Source organism: Lates calcarifer, linkage group LG2, assembly GCF_001640805.2.
Source record: "Lates calcarifer isolate ASB-BC8 linkage group LG2, TLL_Latcal_v3, whole genome shotgun sequence".
In the NCBI taxonomy this organism is placed as follows: domain Eukaryota; kingdom Metazoa; phylum Chordata; class Actinopteri; family Centropomidae; genus Lates; species Lates calcarifer.
The window spans coordinates 22472513-22498529 of record NC_066834.1 but is presented as its reverse complement, the minus strand read 5'-3'; the positions used below and the strand labels follow the sequence as shown (position 1 = coordinate 22498529).

General features: G+C 42.9%; 3 non-coding genes across 3 annotated transcripts; all 3 read left to right on the top strand.

Moving 5' to 3' along the window:
* The first annotated feature begins 10833 nt into the window (after positions 1-10833).
* On the top strand, positions 10834-10904 carry trnag-gcc (transfer RNA glycine (anticodon GCC)). The gene has a single exon. It is a non-coding gene; the product is annotated as a tRNA-Gly (tRNA).
* A 682-nt stretch (positions 10905-11586) lies between these two features.
* Positions 11587-11657, top strand: trnag-gcc (transfer RNA glycine (anticodon GCC)). Its single transcript has one exon. It is a non-coding gene; the product is annotated as a tRNA-Gly (tRNA).
* A 268-nt stretch (positions 11658-11925) lies between these two features.
* Positions 11926-11998, top strand: trnam-cau (transfer RNA methionine (anticodon CAU)). The gene has a single exon. It is a non-coding gene; the product is annotated as a tRNA-Met (tRNA).
* Positions 11999-26017: the final 14019 nt, after the last annotated feature.

The window sequence follows — 26017 nt, the reverse complement described above, 5'->3', positions numbered from 1 at the left end:
ACCTCACCCACATCATACTGTATCGTACTTTTGCTAAACATATTGTAGACCAACCAGTGAAATAATGCACACACAATGCAAGAAAAAAAAGGGATGCATCAAATGTGCTTCACAGCCTTTATCTGTATTGTACTGGTAAACAACAGAGAAGTTATTTTAGAAATGAAGCAATTAAGCAGATCCAAAATGAACACAACCCCCTTGTAAACCAGCACATGGCGATGTCATTTGCATGCCTTTGAATAACTAATCTCTGAGGGGAGTTCCTTCAGATGGAATTCTCAATGCCATGCGCTCTTTGTTTTAAACACAGCAAACAAACAAACAAAAGCGTCCTGGGCCCAGAGTTACTTCATCTGGCCCCCCAACTCCCCATCCCAATTCTCTGTCTCTCTCTCTTGCTGCTGTCAGTTGACCTACAGCTGACTGACAGTGACTGTAAAAGCCACTCACCACCAGCAAGGGGGTGGGGGTTACTCCTATTAGATAAACAGAAAGTGTGGAAAAAAAGGAAAATAGCATCTCAAATTCAGTGTAGCTCTTTTTTTTTCTTTGGTCTTAATTAGAATCACCATCCATCATGGTCAGAGCATTTCTATTCATCCAGCTGATTGGGGACATGACAAATGAATGTGGGAATAAACGGAGTGTCAGGCTGGGGAGAGAGATGGATGTTCTCTCAGCAGGGAGGAGTGGGAGAAGTACAGTTAGCACTGGCAAGTGGCCAGAGCTTCTGGGCTCCATGTCTCCACGCATCACTCCAGGGGCCACGAGCAGGAGTACTCTCCCTCGTCTGGATGTCCTGTCACCCTCCCTTTCCCCTATTTATTAGTAAATTAATACCATGTCACATTGATACTTTTTCACTTCCCCCACCACCTGCCTCAAATCTCCTAACCCACCTCTATGACCTGAAGTATCTGGATGTCGATCATAGAAAATAAATAAATAAATAAATAAAATGGAATTTGTACTGGCATGCAAAAAGGCCTCTTTTAAGAGACTTCTCTTTACAGCTTCCATGGCGTGATGGTGCGATGTAGCAAGAATGTATGATGAGTGTTAAGAGTTGTACTAGTTGTTGTCAGGATGTAATTATAAAACAGACACACTGAACATTAACCGAACCCTAACAGTGAATAGATTAAAGACAGTTTAGTACAATGCCGTGTTTTATTCTGCCCGACTGTGTTCTCGGCAGGAGCTGGAGGGCCACTGTGCCCATTGATGTGTAAAGCAGAGCGAGCAGTTGCAAAGGGTTGCTGAGTACAGAATGAATTAGACACCATTAGAAAGTGTTTGACTGACATACTGTAAGCCCCTTCTTCTTCAGACATTATTAGCAAACTCACTTTGATCCTATTATACAGCAGACAATTGTTATTCTAGAAATGAAGAAAAAATAATAATGTTATAAAGATTAATGCACCCCTACACCTCATTCTTCCATCCGCCCACTTTTGCATAGACTCGGCTCTAATATAAATTTGAATTGGTTTTTCAATTATTAGAGTGCCTCAGCTCTCTCTGGCTAAACAAAGAATTTCCACCGGATTCATTGAGATGAAGTTAGATTATGCATTACTGCAATATCCAATTTAATAACCCCGATTTCCCTTTATTGTTTTTTCTGTTTGCATTGTATTCCTTTAAACGACTTAACCAGGCCGGCTGGCAGGCTGGCATAGACGGGAGTTCTGCAGCTTCGCCTGACAAAGACGTACACAAGGCTCACTTCACTGATTGAGAGCATGAATAAATACAGGCCCTCCTCAGTGAGGGTGACAAAAAAGTTGAATTCATGGTTCAGCCGACTTAGTGGAGCAGAATAAATGTGATTAAATTAATTACAGAGTAAATCGCTATCTGTCTCAGCTCAAATAGCTTCAAAAATAACAATGATCATTGTCAGTTTGTCAGTTTAACTTCTATTAATCATATTTTAATCACATTTCATCATAGAGCTTGCACTTATTGTTCTGTCACTCTATTACCTTTATTGTAGTGTTTGATATAGCAGTCTACAGTATACATCTATATATTTAAGTATTTGGTGTGTATATACTTGTTTCTTGAATGACAAGTGGCCAGTCTTTGCACAAAAAGATCTCATAGCTCCACTTTTCTAAAAGTGAGCACGTCAGTGGTGTCATTTCAAATTTGAAGAATTATAGTGATTGAGCTGCATAAACAACCTGCCGAGGAAGTCAGATTCCCTGTCACATCCAGACGCTTTACTTTGGGAAACAAAGAGAGTGGAAAAAGGGATTGTGATCGCAGCTCCGTGGCATATTGGAACAAAAGCCCAACCTGAATGATTTATCTTTTTCCCCCTCTTTGAAGCATAAGAAATGCTGTCTCCCCACTGCCTCTGTTTGAGCTGCGCCTGGTGGAGTACCTGGGGAGGGCAGCACCATGCAAGACAGTAGGTTGTGAAGCTCTTGTCCCCATATTTAGTCTATGCATGAGACAGTGCATACAAAAGGGAAAAGGAGTACAGCGGTTCTGGCCTGAGGCTATCTTGTGTAGGGCTCCCTGAGCTTGAACAAAGTGCGTGAGACATTTTCGAAACACAGATGCATTTTGTTACAGAAGAAAAGAATAGATGAGAAATAATGGCAACTCATGAAAATTAAAAAAAAAGGAAAGCTCTGATGCATACCATGTTTCAGCAAGATCCCAGGGTGATTACATCCTATTGAAATAACCAACATGATGCTTGCTGTGGCTTGCCTGTATTAAAGCAGAGAAGCAGTGTTAAATAAGGCCATTTGATACAAATCTGTCACCTGACACCCCCTCTGGTACCTTATAATGCATGATGTAAGTGAAGAGCTCTTGAACTCCAAGGTACCACCCCTGTAAGCCTGTATGAATGCATGTCTAATGTTTTTATTTATTTATGAGTGTATTTTTGAAAAAACCTGATTTCCCTTATTTAGACCAGAAATACGATATTCTGAAGACATCTGTTATGTTATTAATTTCACATAAATCTTAAGCTCTTCTATGCTTGAAATGAGGCTTCATTCAAGCTGAATTAATGAAACATGATTGCAAGTCCCTCACGTGGAAGAGGCTGTCATACAATATTGCGTTGCTTATAATCACTGTGTAATCTCACTGTCTGCCAGGGGAGGGCGGCGCAAAAGCCCTCTGTAAAACAATGTCTTGAGGAGATCAGAAGCCTTTGCCTGTATCTGGCAGGATAAAAAGCCAGGGAGACTGCAGCGAGGGCGGAAGAATGACTCATTGGTCGTCAGCAGAGAAGAACTGCAGATTGATGCTGTGCACCCAACCGCTGTGATATGTGCTAATTGTGTAGATCAGAGTGCTGCGTGTTTGCCTGAACTTAGGTAATTGTGCAAGTGAGTGTCTGGCAGCGCACAGAGAGACACTCTGAGGCCCCACATGTGACGCCAAATTGAGGACGCCCACTGCTGTGACTGACAGCATCGCTAACTCTCAAGCTCGCAGGTGAAAGACCCATGGGGGCAATTCACAAATGGGACTCACCATGAGAGAGAGCTGTGGTGGGTCCTTGCTGACATGAATAATAAAATGTAAAGTCAAAAACAGAGGGATGTGTGAGTGTGAGTGTGCACACATCTTCATCAGTCAGGTTTTTTTTTTCCAGTTTTAACAGGGTTATTTGGCATGTGCTCTGTTTCATCTGCTGTGCACAGACTGCTGGGGCTGAATGCCATACAATGAAGGTCTCAGGTGTTTTGATGTGTTTAATGTCAGCGGCGTGGACAGCAACAGCCATAGCACTTTATCAGACAGACAGCCCCTGTTGCCAAGGGTCACCAGTCACGGCACACCGGATGACTGGGCTCACACTAGGCCGTTCTTGTCATATCGTGTAGTGCTTGTCACACCTCCACTGCAGTGTCGCTGCATTACTTGGCAAGGCTTGTTACACACCTGCCCTGCCACGGACAAGTCTCCAAAATAGAGTCATTTTGTAAATCGTTTTATAGTGCCAAAACAGCACATGGCATTCAGTCTGTGTTAATACCCAGTGACGTACAATGTACTTCATCACCTACATCAGTCAAGGGAACACTGGGCTTTATCTGCTATCTCCATCCAGCACTGCTGCTGCAACCCAGCCTAATTATTTTTTATGCAAAGCAACACAAGAGGAGCGAGTGACACAAAAACACAGTTGAAATTGGGATAGACCTCATCATTGTTTGGCTGCACCCACAACTTAATTAAAATTCGCAAGGAGCCTGGCTCCTTTGTTCCCTCTGTATTGCAGCATTGTTCATCAGAAGTGAGCAGGAGTACAAATAATCGAGTGCAAACACTTCCTCCGGTGAAGCTAGCCCTTTCTCTAGAGGTTTACCCTACTTTACTTTTCAAACTGACAGAAATGGGTTGTCTCAAATCTGCCACGGCATCGCTTCATTAAAGAGGTAGCCTGCTTTAAAACAAACAAACAATAGACCCCCCCCCCACCCCAATCCCCATCCACCCCACCCTCCCCTTGAGTGGGCACATGCACACTTGACACCCCACCCATCCAAAATGTGTCACATCCCCAGCAATCTGTAATTTTGGACTCGAGGGGTTAATTGCCTGCCATGGCATCAAAGGAGAGTTTTGATGTGCTTTTTGAGGGCTGTCTTTAGCCAAGCTGGGGAGTAGAAGGGAGAGAGGAGCGAAAAGAGGGAGGGATGTGGTGAGAGCAGAAGGAGAGGAGGGCACATGAGATTTCACTTGCGGCATAGCAGCGCAGGCGTCTCCTCAGGTAATCCTGCCTCTCAAAGGCATTATTGAATTTTCTTGTTTTTCTTCTTCTCTTTGTCAAGGCAGGGAGGGGAGAGTGTGTGCAGAGGGAGAAGTGGGGAGAGGGTGGGCGGGTGGGTTAAACAGAGTGAGCCTGACTTCTGAAGGGTCTGCAGCGGGTGCTTGATTCTCATTCACCTCTGCAGATCCACGTCAAAACACAGCCAGACCTTTTAAGGCGCCTGGCTTTGAAGTAAGAGGAGAGCCTCAAATCCAAGCTCTCCGCCACATATGCCCAGCCTGAAAAATTAGCAGCCATGTGCGTCTCCCTGCCCCTTTGAAGTTCCACAGACCGCTCTTCTTTCCATGTTCTAACAGAGAAATCAGAAGGTATGCAGTCTGACTCCCAGATTAAGGATAGTGATCGTGCTGGATAGCAGTGAAGGCAAAGTGCCTCGTCTCTGGCTTTTGTTCAGTCAGACCATGAAAACCTCTACCTTGTTAACACTGTTTACCTAACTCTTCAGAAAAGCTCTGCAAAGTTGAAACAACTAGTAAAACAGTCAGTTGTGACAAAACCCCTCTGTGATCTGCCTGACGTGGAGCTAAAGAGATGCATGTGAATCACACCGGCAGCTGCACACATCTAAGACATTAACCAATTTTCTTTTCTTTACCAATAAAAGGAGAACATCTCCTACCTGACAGCTCGGTCTTTGTTGTTTATGACGAGCAAATAAGAATTAGCTCTGACTAACCTGCCTGATATAAAGTTACTTCAAATTTAATCAAATGTGCAACACTAAGGCAGCATTAAAGGGCAGAGCAATTTGCCCTGAGGGATCCTAGTGTAAAGAAAAAGAGCAAAGGTGTAAAGGGACTGGAGAAAGCCTCTGTAAGCTCTTGGGGGGGAAAAAAAGGGTGTAACACAAAAAAGGATTTAACAAAGAATTACACAGAAATCATACAAAAGTCACAAAAAACAATATTTCTAGATGTTGCTTCATCACTTCTGATCTACTTTCTAAAAAGCACTTATGAAAATAATTTGCATTCTCTTGATATAATGCAGACCTCTTCTAGTTGCATGGCGAGGGGACTTTCAGAGACCCGCCAAGAGAGGGGTATTAACCACACAATGTGCTGAAGCTGCTTATCCCATTGTAATCTGACCTGATTGGAAGGGTTTGATTAAAAGCGAAGGGGGCAACACACCTCCTAATCCCTGCTGAGCAACGCTTCACAACCACATCTAACCTCCTCAAATGCCATACGGCCTCCTCCTGTCAAGATGGCTCAATGCATAGTACCAGACGGTGGAGTGTGCTGTGCAGGAGTTTAAGGCGACTAATCCCCAAGCTTGTTGTGTCCCCTTTCTCCTCTTATCCTCATCAATGAGACTTTCTCTACTCACAAGAAGATTTTGGAGATGACTGCTATTTTGGTGCTGGAAAGTGAAATAGCCCAGAGGGGCTGTGTAAACATTCTGGCTTAGCGCTAACCGTCATAAGAGAGGCTTCGAGACTAGTCTCCACACTTCTAAAGCAAGCAAATCCACATCTTGTTATTAGGGAATCGGCTGTGCTAAAGCCTTGCTTAGTGACACATCTTGTTGTCAGAGGGTTTGTCTAAACAGGTATCACAGCTGTAAGCTGTCGTATCACTGCGCATCATCAGCATCCTCTGAACTTACTGTCATTGCAACATCCACCCAGTTCATGAGGAAGCATGAGTATCAGGGGTTTCAGTGAGAAACATCATTTTAGTGTCAGTAACACAGGAATAACATCTGGGTGTGAGTGCACCTGTGTGTGTTCAAACAAATGTGCATTTAGGCAAACCCCCATCCTCAAGAGCATCTTTAAGGTGCCTCGTTTGCAGTGAGTGTCGGAAGTCATCCCTAAAACCCCTCAACTCCCTTCCATTTGGTATCTGACTACAATGAGAGAAATTGTCAGGTGGAGATGTGTTTGTGTGAGTGTGAGAGTGTGAGAGCTGAGGGGAAGGGATCAGCTTGCTGTCAGTGTCAGTCTCAGATGCTTCCTGTTAGTGAGCTGAGAAAAAGTCTATGTTTGTGTCAGTATATATAGGTTTTTTTTTTTTTGGGGGGGGGGGGGGTTGTACATGGTTTGTGTGTGTGTGTGTGTGTGTGTGTGTGTTCCACATGTGTTTGGAGGTAGTGCTGTGCTGCTGGTTCTCTGCAGGCGGCTTGCCGCGTGGCTCTGATCAGATCTTATCGAGCCCAGAGAGGAGGCTGTTGCGAAGCGGCTGGCTGCTGGGTGAGTCTGGTTCAGATGTCAGAAGGGAAAGGGAAGAAAGATTAATGGCCTCTCTGAAATGAAGGCCTTCCTCCAGTTGCCATGGCCCTGCCTATCAGGGAGGGGTCCGCCAACTGACCAGGGATTGCCTGGGACAGGTAGGGTGACTTTTTTAAGGCCTCTCTGCTGATTGGTTTGGCGTGTCCTGTGGAGGGGTCACTGAGTGATGGAGTGTTGAGGAGACAGCGGACTGCCTTTGGTTGGCCTTGTCGAACAGCTCCCTCATTCATAGCCCTGTGTCTAGCACGTCTCAGGAGGTTAGCTGCAGATGAAAAGGTCCTAATATGTTGTCAGCAGCTCCCTTTATCTAATAAGGTATTGAAAAGACCCATTTAAATAGAACTAAACCCCCTGTTCTTGTTCTACTACTTTTTTGAAAATGAGGTGGGGTGCTGTGCTGAACAATTTGTGCAAAGCGGAAAAATGTTGACAACCAACACATGACAGCAGACATGCACTCTTGCATTCTTTAATCCAAAAATGTATTTCACAGCTCCCTAATGTCTGATAATAATTTCTAATTGTCTATTAACCAGCATACCATGTTAGTGCAGTGCCGTGTGTTACTGCTGTAACACTTGGGCTGTTATAAATGCTTTATTTGAACTAGTTCCACTCAAAACATAAAATGTTCAGTGATTATTTTTACATTTTTTGTTTGACTTTTGAGTGATGTAGGAGTGTAGTAATGCAGATCCTTACTGTGTTGACTTAAATCTAAACTTATCTTTAATCTGCTCAAATGTATTTGTTTGCAAGTTTGGAATTTTTTTCCCTCCACATCAGTCTCAATAAATTGCTCATCTGCAGGCAGGTATAAAATGCAGGTTTCCAAGGTTTCAGAGTGCTTCTTAAGCAAATAAATGAAGCAATAAATAATGCAATTTAAGACTAAATTAATATGTTATTATGTGCCTGCCCATATCTCTGGGGTCTATAAGGAGGAGGAAAAACTGTGAGAGTTGCCAGATCTGTGAAACACTTCTTATGAATTGCATATTCAGAGTGTTTTAGTTAAATTTAATTAGGGAGAGCAACTCAGGGAGAGTTTTGTTTTTATCGATCGTTACGGCAGGCAGAGACGGAGGCCTTTGGCTGGAATATGTAAGAGTCTCCTGCATTGTAACACTCAGGAGCTCCAGTCATCTCACCTTACATGTTCACACTGGTTCAAGCACTGAGTCTTTTGTGCTCTTTAATCCAAGCACTATTAGCCAGTCTCCACCAAGGATGTTTTGTGTTATGTCAGAACGGGCTATTTCCCTCTCCCTGATGGGCTCAAACACTTTTTTTTTTGGCTGTCGTCACCATAGTTATAGACCTTTATTGCATAAACATGTTGACAAATGGTCCTTTGTAAACTTTGTCGCTGGCGACATTTATTCCCTAACAAAGCAGTTACTTGAGCTGGCTCCCTGGGCTTGCTTTCTATTCAGGCTAGTGATCAGTTGTCTGCACGCCAGTGGCCCCTGGGCTGCTAGCCCACCCATGACGGAGGGCTCCATGAAGGAACTTATTTATAATTGCAACTGAGGAAAGGTTTCCTAAAAGCATTTTTTGCTTTAATGAAGTTTACTGGCAGCAGTAGGCTGGTATGTAGCCAAAAGGTTTTAGTATTCTTTAGTAACGTGTTAATATGATTTGTCTTGGCAAGAAGCAAAAAAGTGAAATTGGCACAGAGAGTAGCCATGAGCTGGAATCCCAATGCCAAATTTGTCATCCGTGTTTTTACTTTGAGGTGGGGTTGGAGGAAAAAATGTAATTAAGGCCATTGTTGCAGTTCTCTGTGGGGGAGCATTTGCTTTGGCTAAGCCTTGTAATTATGAATGATATCCTCTTTGGCCTGCTTTGCTTTCTGTCCCCGCAGCAAAAATTGGATTTGTTCCACACACCCCTGCAAGACGTGAGATAATCTTTGACCTGAATTGTCGTCACCTGCATTCACTGCTCAGAGCAATGCTTTTCCCATTCACTTAGCCCATTCACCTAAAAGCATGCCATCTCATAAGCGACGGTGCTAACACGATGATCACAAAAACTGACTGCCCTGCCTTCAGAGAGGCGGACTGATCCCATCAGCGTTAGGTTACCTGACTGCCCCCCTGCTCACTGTACCTGTTGAGAAAGACATTAGTGCAGTGGTATGCTAAGGCGGGAGGGTGGAATGACCCCTTAGGGTTTGGTTGATGGTGTGAAGGCTCCTCCAGGCCTGAGTGCTCTCTCTCACTGGGTGTCTCGCCTGACCTGGCCAGTTAGGCCCAGCACAGACTAGGCTTTCATTCCACCCAGCCCTGCGGCTTCAGCTCTTAATAAAGCTACCATTTGATCCCCTTGAATTTCTAAATCGTTCTCCTTTTGATTCCCTCTTAACTCAACCTGCGTTTTTCCACTTTGTTCTGAATGGAGAGTCAGGTTTCTGCTCTCAGTGATTGAGTGTTTGGTGAACAGTGTATAGCTGTGTGTGTGAGTGTGTGTTTAACTTTAGTAGCCTTTTGACAGGAATTATGTCTCAGTGATGAGATAAGTAAAAATGTAATGCTGTGAAGTTATGACATGACTGATATTCTTATTTGTGTGTTGTCATGGATATCAGTATTATCGTCTATGGTTGGATATTTGACCAATGAGATAATGGTTAGAGAGCAAATTGTCAACATATGTAAAATAACCTCTGAACGTTTGATATAGGCACTGGAAATAAAATCTTCAGTTAAGAAACACTGGTAATATCATTTACTGAACATAATGCCAATACTTTATTATACCTTTTTGCATAGCACAAGGATATATATAGATTTATATCCTCTTTCAAACTTATTTTTCATTCAGTAGTGTGTGAATAGTAGATTTGATCAGTTGTCTGTATTATTGTTGCATGTGAGTTTCAGTTGTGTCATAAATTATCAAGTAAAATCTTGTAGAAATGAGCATTAGTCATATACAGTAAAGGAGTAAATGATATGAACAGACTGGTGGACTTCACAGCCCCAGGAAATTATAGGATTGTTTTAAAATTCTGATTATTCTTTAGTGCAATGAGCCAAGCACACCCATAAATTTGAACAGCTGCCTAAAGGCAGGGCCCAGTGTATCAAGACTGCATGGTATTTTCTCCCTAACACACTTCTTTAACGGCTGAGGATGGTGTTTAAGAAAATTACACCCCAGGTAACAGGCAGTCCCAGGCTTGTTCCCACTGTGAGTCTTGCTTTTGTAATTATTACCTTAAATACACAAATTAAAACGCAATTATTGTACAAGGTGTCTGTAATCAGAATGGTTGAGAAAACAGTGTTCAATCCACAGTGTTGAAATACAACTTTTAGCCTCTGACTGAAGAGTGACATTCAGAGTAAGTTAAATTGTTAGACGCATTCATTCTCATTGGCAGTTAAACAGTTGTGAAACAGTAAAACAGAATGTGTGGTTGTAGAAAGTTACAGAGGTGGTCAGACACAAACCCACCCAATCCAATTACAGAAACAGCAGCATGTCAGTTTCATGATGTCAAGGTTGTGCGTTCAAGCCTCACATGGGGCATTTGTTTTGTATACATGTACAGGTTTGTACGTGTGGAAGAGACTGTTGAAGTGTGGCAGTAGCAGACAGTTGTGGCAGAGTGTGTGCATTTGCAACCCACCTCGTCCGACTTCTGAATCGTGTGAGAGAAGGAGAATGTTGAAGCTGTTTGACCATTAGACAGACAGTCTTGGCAGAATGTACCAACCGCTTCATTGGACCTTTTCAATGTGGATAGCATGGTAGCCTTTCCATGCAAGCATTGGTGGTTCAGTGGTAGAATTCTCGCCTGCCACGCGGGAGGCCCGGGTTCGATTCCCGGCCAATGCAGTACAGTTTGTTACCTTTGGTCACACACCCACTGAGGATCTCAGGAACAGTGAGACCGGCTTCTCTTTGCTCTCAAAACAGCCTCAGATATTTGTGGTACATATTAGAGTGAATGGTCACTATAGTTACATTAGTTAACACTGTGAGGCACATTATGCTTTATTTATTTTTTTTTTTAGGCATTGAATCCATATTTTTGCATCAGGTACAACTGGTTTTTTCAACTTTACTGATCTGATCGTGCTGTGTTGAGGGCCTCGTTGGCGCAGTAGGCAGCGCGTCAGTCTCATAATCTGACGGTCGTGAGTTCAAGCCTCACACGAGGCATTGTTTTGTGTACAGGTGCAGGTTTGTCTGCAATTATGTGAAGTCTCGTGTATTGTAGGCTGCATTTGTAGTTGACACAAGAGGCCAACAGGAAGCTGACATCAAGCTTCACACCTGGCTTCTGACTTATGCAGGTGTATACACTGTGCAGTCTGTAAACAGAGCAGTGGAAAGGCTAAAACTACACTTCAGCAAAATATGTGCATTTGCAACCCACCTCGTCCGACTTCTGAATCGTGTGAGAGAAGGAGAATGTTGAAGCTGTTTGACCATTAGACAGACAGTCTTGGCAGAATGTACCAACCGCTTCATTGGACCTTTTCAATGTGGATAGCATGGTAGCCTTTCCATGCAAGCATTGGTGGTTCAGTGGTAGAATTCTCGCCTGCCACGCGGGAGGCCCGGGTTCGATTCCCGGCCAATGCAGTACAGTATAGTTTGTTACCCTTGGTCACACACCCACTGAGGATCTCAGGAACAGTGAGAAGGGTTTCTCTTTGCTCTCAAAACAGCATCAGATATTTGTGGTACATATTAGAATGAACAGTCACTTCTCATGGTCACTATAGTTACAATAGTGAACACTGTGATGCACATTATGCTTTATTTTTTTTTTTAGGCATTGAATCCATATTTTTGCATCAGGTACAACTGGTTTTTTCAACTTTACTGATCTGATCGTGCTGTGTTGAGGGCCTCGTTGGCGCAGTAGGCAGCGCGTCAGTCTCATAATCTGAAGGTTGTGAGTTCAAGCCTCACACGGGGCATTATTTTGTGTACAGGTACAGGTTTGTCTGCAATTATGTGAAGTCTCGTGTATTGTAGGCTGCATTTGTAGTTGACACAAGAGGCCAACAGGAAGCTGACATCAAGCTTCACACCTGGCTTCTGACTTATGCAGGTGTATACACTGTGCAGTCTGTAAACAGAGCAGTGGAAAGGCTAAAACTACACTTCAGCAAAATATGTGCATTTGCAACCCACCTCGTCTGACTTCTGAATTGTGTGAGAGGAGGAGAACATGAAGCTATTCAACCATTTTCAGCCAATCTGTGCCGCCAGAGACACAAAGGTGCTTTCTGAAAAAGCATTCTAAATCCTCAGCATGGTTTGAAAACAACCTCCTAAAACCTGCGGTTTTTCAAAAAAATTTGACAGAATTGTCAACATTCACTAAAAATGTTATTTTTCAGCCTCTGAATCAGATACAAAGATGAAATAAAAGCCATCTGAGAGTATAAACTTTGGCTTTCATTATGAGTTGTTGCTTTTACCCTAAAAGTCATTAACATTTTTAGAAATAAGGGGGCTGACTTTGTACCTTTTGATAAAAAAAAGAAAAGAAAACTCACTTATAGTATTTCAGGTTTCTGATGTGAAAATGTTTGGGAGTAAAATTAGTGGTATCCCTATGGAATTTCTGTGTGATCCTTTTCTCTTTTGCACTCTCTATAGCTTTCACACTTCTGTCCAAATGTCAGGGGAGCATTAACTCGGGCCCCACTCACTCAGATCACAGAGAAAGTATTTCCTGACATGTGTTGGTGCCCTGGCATGTACCCGTGCCCGGCTCTGTGTGTGTGCCCATGGCACTCGGCAGAACAGGGGGAAATGAAAGAGCTCTTATGATGGTGCCAGTCACAGATGTCCAGCACCACCTCCCTCCCACGTCACCGCCTGCTCTGTCTGCATTCCCCTCTGACACTGTCCGGACGGGGCCCTGCACAGACCTGCAGGTGGCCCCATTAGCAGGGAAAGTATGTCAGTGGAGCTGCCTAGGGAGTGTGAATGGAGCAGGCTGTTCCTGAATTTTGGCTCCTCTGGAACAAAAAAGATAGGAAGTAGGGCTTTGCATTTAATTGTACAGATATGAAAATGTTGGCCACTAAATTAAAATTTAAATTATTTAACAAGATGGTCTTTTTGTGATGTAGAATGTCAACAATCAGCCTGTGATGTATTTGATATGTTTTATTTAACTCAAAATCAGTATTTTGTACTTTTTAAGCATGAAGAGATCAAACACAAATCTTTCTGCACACATGTCAAAATATAATTATACATAATAGCAGCTGTAAAGATATTGCAACACAAGTTTTTGGTCAAATACTCGAGTCCTATAGTGACCAAGGGAGAGCAGGGCCTCTGGGATTTTGGGCTACTGTGTGTGTGTGCACCATGCAATGCAGCATCCAAACTCCAGCCCAGTCAGATCCAGGCCCAGCCTCACAGCTATCTGTTCCACAAGCTGAGATCAAAGTGCCGGTGCTGGCAAATCCGCCCGGGCTCCGGCGCAGCCTTGCTCCAGCAGCTGCTAAGCAGGAACAGCCCCAGCATGCCTTGTTGAGGTTGGGGAAAGGAGCTGAAAGATTCATGGGCTGGATGTGTCATTAACTCACTGCATGATTGATGTCCCACATGACTAATAATGTCACAACTCAAAAGGAGACAAGAAAAAGGCAAATATTTTCAAACACATCATTTCTTGCTCATTTTTACGCTGCCAGACAGACAGCGAGAGAGCTCTCAGCCCTGTGTCTCTTTTGCGACTCTTCCACTCTTGTGTTGTGAGCTCTCCAGGACTTGTTTGGCACATGGGACAGGAGAGTTTCAATGAAATCATTGATATGATTTTTGGATCCCGGCATGGCTCTCTGGGTGGCCTGGCAGCTACTGTTGACTCATCCTGCATTTCTGCCACTAACTCAAGGAGTTTCTCTTTTGTTTAATAATCACACAAGTATATAAAATTACCTACCCATCCATCTGTTATGATGACTTATTCTGTCCAGGACTGTGGGTGGACTGCTCTCTAAGCATGAACAAAAGCACCATGTTGAAGTCTTCAGGCCATCACAGGGCTAACACACAAATACAGATTAACACAGTCAAACTTGAACCAAAACGGTAATGTAGGTTTGTTTTTGGTATGCAGAAAGAAAGTAGATTACTCAAGCAAACATGAGTACATACAACCACACTATTCATTAACTTCAATTGTATGTAATACTAAAGAATTCTGGAGAAAACACAGAAACCCTGTATCTTTTGAAATTAAAATGGTTACATTTATATTAATTGACTGATCACAAAATATTGAAATATTGACAAAATCGGTACAAAAGCATCTAACTCATGTTTATAAACCTGAATTACATTTCATGCTTTTGGCTGGTACATTCTGTCCAGTTGATCTAATTTATTTCCCTTTTCAATAAAGGGCCTCCTGAGGCAATGTGGTGCACAGAAACAGACATGTGAGCCTTTGGCCGTCTGTGAGTGTCTGCTCATTAATTAGGCCAGGGAATTCCACCGGCCCATGTTCTGAGGGGGAGCAAAGGTACCAGATGGACTCTGGGAGGGGTGTTAAGATAAGAAAAACAAAATGGACAGAAAAAGGAGAGAGATAGACAGGCGTGAAAGAGAGACAAAACACACATACCCATCCACACACAAACAACTACAACACTGTCAAAATTGTAATGAAAGATCAGCCAACCCCAACCCCCCCACCCTGCACCAATCCTGTAGCATTGTGACTATATGACCTAATAAGATTCAGAATTAAATGCTGTAAAATGTTATCAAACCACTATCAAACTGAATTTGTGTTCTTCTCAGGGGAAAAAAGGGGGCATAATCTGCCATAAAGCCAGCTAGGCTGTGTTTGACCCATAAATACCCTGTTTGCATTTTGCCACAGTAAATCCTCCACCCTCTCCCAGTAAATGCCAAATCAAAGAAGCTTAAGAAAAGATAGAGCAATGAATTTGCTGCTCATGAATACAGTTAATGTTGTTTTTTCACATTTCATATGTTATTTGATTTGATTTTCTGTTATTGTTATTTCAGCTCTTAATCTTCTGGGATTGGGACTCTCCAGGGCGACTGTATCTTAGCCAGGCTGATAGAAAATAAAAAAAACCACTGGGCCTGGCACTTCATGCAAATACTAAGATGTTTACTGTTTTGCTATGTGAGATTTTAACAAGAATGGTTGTTTTTGACAACCTATCAATCTGCCACAAACAAGAAAATTCACAATGTAAGGATAATATTTTGAAATAACAGCTCCTTGTCAGTGATTGGCTGACTCTTAATACATGCCAAGCTTATCCAGAATCTGGGAAGTCCTTCTGAACTTGTTTTGCTCACCCTTATTTTCTTTCTTATTTCCCATTGCACTTCCTATTGAAAAGAGAAAGATACAGTACAATAGCTTTGATTGTATAAATTAAGAAAGTACTTCCATTTCCATTTTGGTAGAAGAAAAAATTATTTTTTTTAAATCAAAGATTGATCAGTTGATGAATTATGAACAGGAGGGCGATCGTGCAGGACTGAAAGATTCAGATAAAAAACTGAGAAACTAGGGATGACAGGGTGAGAGTGAATGGGCCGAGAGATTGAGAGAGTCAGGGTAAAAAAGCTGCAGATAGATAAGAGTCAGTGTGAGCGCATGGAGGAGAGTTGTGATAGATAGATAAAGAGGGAGAACGGGAGAGGGAAAGAGCTTCTTGATTGCCAGTCCCAGGCAGTTTGACTGGTTGGTGACAGCATGCTCCTGCTCCGACCATACGGCCTGTCTCCTTAGCTAACAGCCCAGCTGCACGGGGAATGTCCCCGGGCCTGACATTTTGACACGGGCGCCACGTTGACAAATAGCTGGAGTTTTCACCTCCTGCTACACTGTCTGCTTCCTGCTAAACCAGCCCTCGCTGACTGTATGAGGCGGAGGGGGGCGGTGGGGGGGTGCGGGGAGAGGGAGGGCTGACAGATCTGCTGTCAGGCCGGGGGCTGCTGATCGAGGTCTCTGTGGGTGGCAGAGTCCTATGAAAAGGGAGGGGTGGGGTGTCACTGGCCATTGACAGAACACTTGAGCCAGTTTTCGGGCTCTTTGCACACTGGTGACTGCAGTTATCCTGCACCCTGCCCCACTCCCACACACATCCCACTAACCAGTCCCCCCATATACTCCCAGCTGAGAGGGCTTGTCAGTTTCGTGTTGGCAAAGCAGTTCTGCAATCACAGCACAGTGTGGTATTATAGATTGTGCGCCTGGCTCTAGTGTGAGGTGTGGTCATGATCTTTGCTCATTAAATACAGCCAATGTGGGATATTACAATCAATCTTTACTGTATTATTGGCACAGTTCAGATTTAAATTTTCTTCTCTTGAAAGTGCCCTACCCATGAGAAAGGAACATTATCCTCACATAGACAAACCTGACATTGTTCATGCCAGCTATAGCAACTGCAGAAAGAGGTATTAAGGCAACATTTATAATTAACCAGCCAGTTAGGTTTACTTTTGTTTTCACAACATATACTGATCCCATCCTGACAAAAGGTAGGAAATGAATGTCTTTGTATTGAATCTGTGCCTCCTTTTTGCCTGAGGTGTCCACACAATGTCTTTCACACAGTCTTGTATGGAAAACACACACAGGTGTGCATGTTTGCTTCTTCATACGAGTTGGCCATGGGCGAGTGTGTCGTGCCTTGGTGCCAGTAGGGCTTTAAGTGCTGGTGGTTGGCTGTTATTATGGGGCTGTATTGATTAATCCCCTCGCCTGTATAACCTCCAGCTCACTTTGAGGTGTCCCCAGTGTGCCAGTGCTCTCAGCAGAGCACACGCTGTGATTAATGCCCATCTCCTGAGTCTACCTGCTACAGAGCACCGTGTCAGGCCAGATTTGTCAGCTCACAACTATAGATTAGTCTGCGTCTCCTCCTCAACTTTGAAGCCACCAGTGCCCTGTAGTGTAAATCTGTCCCCTCACTCCCCACTCACTCTGCACCCATCCCTTGGGTGAGAAGATGGCAGATGCATTAAACAATTCACTTAATAGATAAGCTACAATATGCTTGACTTTCTTTTCTCATGCCCTCCCTTCTTTCCCCCCACGTTCTTCCTCCCTCTCTTCCCTCGTATCTCCCGCTGCTGAAATGGAATTGGATCAAAGAAGGAGAGAAGGGGGTTGGGGTGGAGGGAGGGGTCCTCATTGGGTTTTGTTGAAATATTTATAGGTCAGGGTTGACTGGTTAAATTGAATATCTATGCTGATCTCACTTGCCTGTTTAACTTGCGCCTAGGCAAATATGTTTCCTAGGTGATAACCTTTTATGTACCAGTCTGACTTCATTGAAATGCATAGAGATAAAAATGTGTCACACTTCACAGCCAAGCTAGGCAGCCACTGATGCTCGATTATTCAAATGATAATTGACCCCCACCTGTAGCTTGCTTATATTCAGTAGTCAATCACTCCATCCGCTGTTAAGATATGGAGAAAATACGTTCTGTCATTTACATTACAAACCACTGGTGAATGTCAAGTACCCCAGGCGAGCCATTTGTGTGGAGAAGAATGGGAAAAATATATGGCCAATTATGATTTCCAATCTTTTTAATAATTTAAATGCTGTTGATATGTGAATTACTGGCAGCATAGCTCTCAGTCCTGTGCCCTGTTTATTTCCTAGCAGTATTATTTTCTCCCTAACAAATGACTTGATGTTGATCTTCATATATAATTTTCATTTGTCTGATATAATGGCTTCTAGTGGCTTGCTGTCAAAGGCTGATAAATTGACAAGCGGTATCATAGCACTAGAATCAACAATGCAGAAATGTTTGTTGGCCAAGACAGGGGCTTTTTTTCTACCATAGGGCACTTTTGGTAATGAATGAATGCATATTCATGTATGCACAAACACAAGTACACACATGTATGTGAACACATTCAATCATCTGATACTTTTGCAGTGCAAGCTTTGATCCTCATTGTACACAGTATCATACCTGTGCAGGGTATTTTCCTCCAAACCACCAATGGCTTGTCAGGCTCTCCTCAGCATTACTCTCACTGCTACTGTCTGATCTTTGCGAGCATGAGCAATGTGTCTTAATGTTGTCAGTTTCATCTTAGAAAACACACAATATGGGTACAATTTGCATAAATTTCCAAATGGAAGGCGTGAAAGCATGCTCGGCAACTGTGCCTGTTTGTTTAAAGTCAGCCAAAGCTCTATAATTAGCAGTGTTTAATTATGGAAATGGCTGCCGAGGAGAATTTCAAACACACTCCTTCCCTGGATCATTAGTCACAGGGGCAAAAAAATGAAATGCTTTCAGCAATGAAGGGTTCATATTTCAAGCTTATAGCTGCTAAAAGGGTGTACTCAGAAAATCAATTTTATGAAAGTCCGTTCAGCACTAAAGGGAGTTCCATGCAACTAAGCAATTTTGAAATAATGTCGGTGGGGGCCTGATTCATGGATGGTAACAGGACTTTGCTCTCCTTGCCTGGGACATTATCCTCTAAGCCCAGGTCAGGGGTCAACCTCTGGTTTAAATCAACCTCTGTTTAGCATAACTCGATTCTTAAAGCACTGCTGGCAACCCCATGCTGAATAGATAAGTAGTCTTCTTCAGGCAGAGAGCATGCAGTGTAACAGATCAAAGCTTAAAAAGGCTGTCTGAAGACTGAGGTGGGAGGGGAGAAAGTTCAGGTAAACTGTAGGATGAAACCTAACCTTGACCCCCATGAATTGCTAGTTACGCTCTACCACAACAATGATGTCTTAACCTTGGCCACAACCTCACACAGTGACAGTAAGCATACAATTTCTGCATGCCTCCCAGCACACAGGCGCCCTCCGCACTGTAAATCCAGCTTCTTTGATAGCCCCACACATCAAGCTGGGTGTCATTCCCTGGTACGGAAGGATATGGACAACACATGTGCGGGGGACTGCTGGAGACGCATGGGAACACTTGCGTCTCCAAGGCTCTACTTTAGAAACCACATCACCACCACGCGGCGCCCACACACTGTGTAGGAGACTTCAGCGCTAATAGCTTGTTGTGGGGCTTTGGTGTCTTTTGGTGTGTGTCCTGTGTTCTCTGGTGGCAGTGGCTATACGGCAGCAGCGGGGACATTTTTGGTGGGTCGTTTAAGCTGGGAGGTCACATATAAAAACGGCTACAGCTGCACTGGGACGGCTGGCCCACGCTCCACACAGGGGATTCCCATTAGGCAGATTGATTGTTTCCTCTCTTCTGCTCCTTTGATTCATGTCTTCCATCTGAGCTCTAATGAGCCATCGGCCGTATGGCACCACTCAGGGCATCTGTGCATCGGCCCCTCTACTGTACATGGCTTATGGGAAGCACAGACTGCACTGTACATAGACACACACATACAATGCAGAACACAGTCATACGTGGGATATGTATTGCCTATCCATGCTGCTTTCTGGAGATACATAGATACATTCACCTGCCTTGTCCCAGTGCATAAAAAGGATGGCCAACTTACAAAGATCAGAAAGACTTTAATCACCTAGAGCCACAAATCTACAGAAAAAGACCTATGGATAACTAAGTGACCTCACAGAACAAAGCAGATTTCAGATGAGTATAGATGTGCATTGAGCACATGCACACACATTATTTATTCTGCCACAGAAAAGAGACAGCTTTACAGCCCACCACCACGACCATTATTTATAGCCTCAGCCATCCATATATCCTCCATCATCCACTTTTATGGTACATGCAGAATGATAATTATGATAACAATAATAACTACCCATATAAAATACCTTCACAACACTCACAGGAGTATGAATGAGCTCCATTCTTTCCTAGATACTGTACTCTATGTTCCTCACTGGAGAGTTAAAGCAAGTGCCGGTTTTCCCTCAAATTAAACTCAGCCTGCATCTGATATTGATTCACGGCTACGTTTTTTGGAACGTTTTATTCAGGATAATTTTCTACCTTGGGAATTTTGGGGTGTAAAGGCTCCATAGCGAATCATTCAGCATGTTATGAAGATGCCGTATAATAGTTTGTTTTTTTTTAAGCTACAGTCCCTCTACTTTCATAGTGCAACTGAAGGTTATACTCTCTCTCTCTCTCTCTCTCTCGGTGTGGTGGTTTTGCACATCAAAATGAGCTGGAAACGTGTATATCTCCATCTGCTTCCCTATCAAAACATTTTCTATTTGCTAAGAGGAACCGTAAAATACTATTTGGCCTCCCTCCTACTGCAGTGGTTGTGTCAAAGATTTTAGCTCACGGCCCTAGACAGACATATTTGTTCTGAAAATATGACATAAAATAGTATTTTCCTCGATCCATATGATCCTCCAGGCATATTGTAGCATTGGTTTTAATGTAGCATTGCAAGTTCAGCTGCTGAACATTAAAACATGCAAATAATTAAAGGTGTGTGTACTGTGTGTGTGTGAGACAGCGTGGTCATTGAGTGGAAGAGAAAGACAGATAGGACAGAGGATAGACTAGAGTGTCAGCTCAGATGAACTGCAGATGAACTGAGTGAGTCATAAACACATGCTGCTCTGTGTTATTGATTGGGGAGAATAAATGAATGTTTGCTAAACACATTAGATCAGAGAAGACATGGCTCTCACACCGACCAGGGTGATCTGCAGGGTGGCCCTGGGTCTTGACTGTTTGTGTTTGTTTAACTGTGTAAGCGCATGAGAGTGCTGGTGCCTATAATGTTCTGTATGCATGTCAGCGTGTTTGTTGTTCTACATGTATGTGCGATTCTGTTGTAATGTGTGTGCAAGTCTGTGCATGTGCATCAAGCAATGTATCCAGACTTTGGCCCTGAGCCGTCTGCAGTCTTCACTTGCCTGAAATCACACACACACACACACACACACGCAGACATACACAATCACTTCACCTGATATGTGCCAGAACACCTCTGGTTGCCTCAACACTGTATGTGGAGAGAGCTGTCTCTAGAGGTCACTGCAGTTCCATGGGTGACAGATGCAGCAGGGGCCATCAACAACATCCTGTTTAACACAGCCACTTAGACAATAGGCATGAACTGGAGGGAAGAGAGGAAAAGCTGAGAGAAACCAGAGACTATCACAGTGAGTTTCACACTGTCAAATAGCCGCACGCAGACACACACATGCACCTATGAAAAAACCTTGCAACCCTCTCACCAAAAGCTGCAGATCCAAAATCGGCATGAGGCTGTGTTGGGTGGTAATAGTAGTGATTTCACACTGACACTGAGTGCGCCATAGCTGCAGCTCACACGTCTGCTGCTGGACAAGGTAGGAAATGAAATGTTTCCAAGTCCCTATGCCTCTGGTGTACCATCACCACTGTTATTTAACACCTTACTCAGTACCATTAACTACTACAGCATGCATATATCTCAATAAATTATTACATTTTGATTTCCAGATTTTGAAGTGCTCTCCTGGGAAGGCTAGAAATACAAAAAAAAAGGTAGAAAAATAGATGCCCATGGAGTTCCCAGCCACAGGCAGCTCACAAGAATGATCATAAAAACACAAAAGCAGCCTCATCCTTCCTTTAATTTTGGTTATGCTTCTCAAACTATTATTTTAATCTGGTACAGGAGTCGAAAAAGGAGAAAACATGCTGCCAGGCGCCTCTCTGCCACTAATTCTATTACACTGGGTTATTTTTAAAAGTTCCTTTTCTAAACATTTACTGTCAGTAATACACTGGGAGCTGCTGTTCCATATGCTTTGTTTGTATTGTGGTTGTGGTCGCAGTGGGGCTGAACCCGCCTGCTTCCAGTGAACCAGTGGCAGCTACGTGGTCCACCATGCCAAGTTTAAAATTAGTAACAAATTTAATATGTACTCTGCTGGCATCCGGTGCCTTTTTGCAGAGTGCAAAATGCTCCGATAGTTTGTCGTGGGGTCTCTCTGGAAGACCACAAGCAAGCCCAATATAGAAACTCCAATTGGAAGACTGGGGGGAAAAAAAAGAAAGGAGAAATCCTTAGCAGATGCGGATAACGTCTACTGTGATCAGGCTAAGAAAGCTGAAGCACTAACACAGGACCACCAAGACAAACTCAGTTCTTGTATCGCCTCCCTTTCGCTGGCTAAGGGGAACATGCATTGCTCCATGCTCCTTCCCCCCACGGCCACAACCTCAAGCCCAAACTATTAGCATGACCTAAACGACAAAACCATGCTCCTGTTAATGGTATAATCGTGAAGGGAAATGATTTATGGCTTTCATTTTTAAGGATCACTCTCCCCATAACTCCTAATATGGAGAAAAATATCTGTTTTCACTAAGGGAGCCCTCCCATAATGCCTTATAGGCTGTTAAAGCATGGAAAAGAACATATTGGTGTCATAAATCTAGATTTCAAACCAGACAGCATAAAACATGTGCAGGATTACAGATGGGGACAATAGTGAAGAAGTTAAACCAAAGCAAAAGATTACAGAGCATCTTGACTGACTTGGATATGAAGTCTGGACGTTTGAGGTAATTTCTATTAATAGTGCTTCATCAACAGATCTCTTCTTGGCTTCCTTTGCCATCCATCACATCCTCGGCTGCCCACAGTATTATACACAGGATTTACAACATATTTTTAAAATGGATAGGACATTTTAACTAATTCAAGTTATCCATGAGTTTTAAAGGGATTTAGATTCACAGAATGTGGATAATTTGCCCTGTAAATATAATATATCCATTTTTATCCTCCCTCCTGTGTGTGGATGTAATTTAAATTTCTTTAACAGGACACATATAACAAATCTAATATTTTAAATATACAGTTATTCAAAAACAGAATTTAGGAAGTATATTTTATGTTAACAGGATATTTCCTCAACAAACCCTGGCTCACCTTGCCTGCGTTTTTCTCCACTGGTCATGAAAGCAGACGGAGTCAGAGGGCTGGTAATTCACTCTACTGTAGTTTGGCCTCTGACCAGTAGAGGGAGGTCATTGATTTATTTCTGCCATGTTACAGCAGGGATCTGCATTTTACCTCCTCAGGGTTCTTGATTATGAGTGATTCTAAAGAAATGTGTCAGTTATTATTTTTAGACAAGCGCATAATGCAAGCACAGTGGGTCCTTTGAAGGCTCATTTATTATGGAGGAGATAAGCATGTTCCAGCAGCCAGATTCCTCAGGAACAGGTCACCAGCACTGATTAAAAGTGACTTCACGTCAGGCCATAAATATTTGTCAGCCCACCTTTGAAAGGCAGGCGAGCCGTGGCTTCTCTGCTCGTTTGCCACATGAAAGTGCAAATGGAAACACTTAGGGTTGGGAGCTGCATCAGTCATAGCTGGAATAAGATGGCCAATAAAAAGGGCGTAATTATGATGCTCCATCATTTGACACAGCTCGGGGGTTTGGGCTGTTTGCCTGCGTGCTACAAGAGAGAGAGAGAGAGAAATCCCACCCGTGAATAATGGGACCTGTACTTTTATGAGCGTACTGTGTTTAAGAGTGAACTTTGAAAATGTGTGGTCTGTGTGTCACCTCCCTTCGCTGCTCCCTCCTCCCTTTCCTTCTCCACCACCTCCTCTCCCCTCAGTTTACCTTGCTGCTGTAGAATGTGGCGCATGTTGTGACTGCCCCTCTTTGATGCCTCTTATTGCTCCACTGTATCAAAGCCACGTCACGACTGGCATGCCACCATAACAACAACGCCTTGTTTTCAGCCACCCCGCTCACTTGTTGTGGACCACTTTATGGCCCATGCATTGATGTCGCTTGATGTGAGCCCATTCGGTTTGTTTGTGATAAACAAAGCCATTTTTCACATTTCATGGCTTCCATTCAATGTATTTAAAGGATGTAATTTGATTTACTGGCCATAAGGCTTCTTCCAGTGTCATAAATTACTTTTGTTTTTGATCAGAAGCCCTCTGTAGGTATTCGACATGACATAATTGCTTCAGAGTACACTTCTGTAATTTTTAGTCACTTTGCATGCATAGGTTTTTGAGGTCAGCGTTGTCACAGTAATGATATGTTCTGTAATCATGGAGATACTGTTCTTGGAAATGACTCTACATTCCTTGGTGTGTCTTCTTGATATATGAGGGCCATGAGTAACAGTAAGCAAAGCTGATGTAGACATCAGGCAGGTGTGGAGATGCCATTAGAGCTAGCAACCATTTGACTTGCACACCAGTGTCTAATCCTACACCGGAGCTTCACACAGAGAGGCAGGCCCCCAAGCAGAGCCCAGTGGAGAAGAGTGCTGTCGACACCATACTGTTACACAGCCCTGCTGTGAGTTTTCCTCCTGCCCGCATGATGCCAATGAAACTAATGTAGTGGAAATACTCTGTGTTCAGGTGGAGGAGGCTGTTCATTATAGGTGCTACTGCTACTCATTGTGCTGCAAATCTGTGAAGAAGGGAGGAAAAAAAAAAAAACGGGTAGGTAAGTGTAGAGTCTCCAGGAGAGACAAGCTGCTGGCTTCACGTGCTGGACTTCATCTGTCAAATCTGCAGTGGTGTTGGCACAGCCTGAACTCAGGAAATTGGAGACATAAATTGAAGAGAATTGATAGGCCTGCTGCTGCTTTGCAGAATACTGCTGCTGAACATTGTTGCTGTCTGCAGTCCAAATGAACTGCTCCACAGGCTGTCACCTGTACAGCTCCACAAAAATAAACCTATTGTGACTTGATTTTTTCCCCCGAATAATCCAGACCAAAAGTTGGACCTTGAATGTGATTTCTGTCCATGTAATGTGAAGTTACAAAATTGTGTGGGTGGGACTGTACATCTTTGTAGATATATGGGATATTTCTATGCAAAGAAATGACTGACAAACATTGCAAAAAATAAACATTTTATGGCCTCAAAGTGCCTGCAAAATTATAATATTGTCATCTCTACTAAAACCATAGAAATACCACAGAAAATGAGAGAGCCATGCTTCAGTGGAGGGACACCATACTACAATTATGTATTTATAAATATTCCTTTAAATATATCAAGAAACTGCAGGGAAACGTAATTCTGCCCTATTTCTTTAACTTTATATAAGCTTACCTCTGACTAGACATCCAGTAGCCTCAGACCCACGGCCATTAGGTTCTTATACAATGCTAAAATAAGAATTCATAAGGAAGTTAATTTACACTGTATCTGTGTATAAAAGTGCAACAACTGGGTCTCATACAAAAGGTTTAAGTTAGATTAAAATTGGCACAGATTAAGCAACTAAAACAATTAGCTAGGTTAAAGCTGATCACTGATCACTTTGTTTGGTCACTAGGGGGCAGAAAATCATTGCAGCAAGCTGAAAAATACACAGCCACCACCATATATAATATATTGTTATGGCTAATGTGTTAGCATATAACTGCCTAGTTTCATGTTCAACTGACAAAAAGCCAAACTATCATTCATTTGGAGTTGAATTTCTGTCCACCTGACAAATATTCATTTATAAACAATATTCAGGTCTTTAGCTGCTAGATGCTCAATGTTACTTGCTAGCTAGCTGCTAACTTCAAGTAAGCAATCTGATGCTGGGCAGGTACAGTACAATTGGTTTATCAGAGTGTGTCTGCTGGAGATTTCCATTGAGGAACAGGTCAATATAACAATTTCACAATGTAAACAACCATAAATTATATTTGGGCGCATTAAACTGAATGAGCCAGAACACATTAAAAAGGCTAAGAGAGTAAAAGGATAAAATGAATAATTCTGCTTTAAGGTGTAGCTATAATGAAATGAAATATTTCAATTTATTTTTGTCTTGTAAATTAAAGTTCACTTATACCAGAGGGTATGTATGAGGTGTAAAATGATTACTGATAGAGAGAGCTAAATATGAATTAATACGCCCATCCACCACCGCAGCCAAAACACAGTGTCAACACACTGCCTCTTTCAGTCACATGATCTCTGCCTCATCTTGCATGTTATTCATAGAATTGCATATGAGGTGTGTTATATTTCATAACTAGAA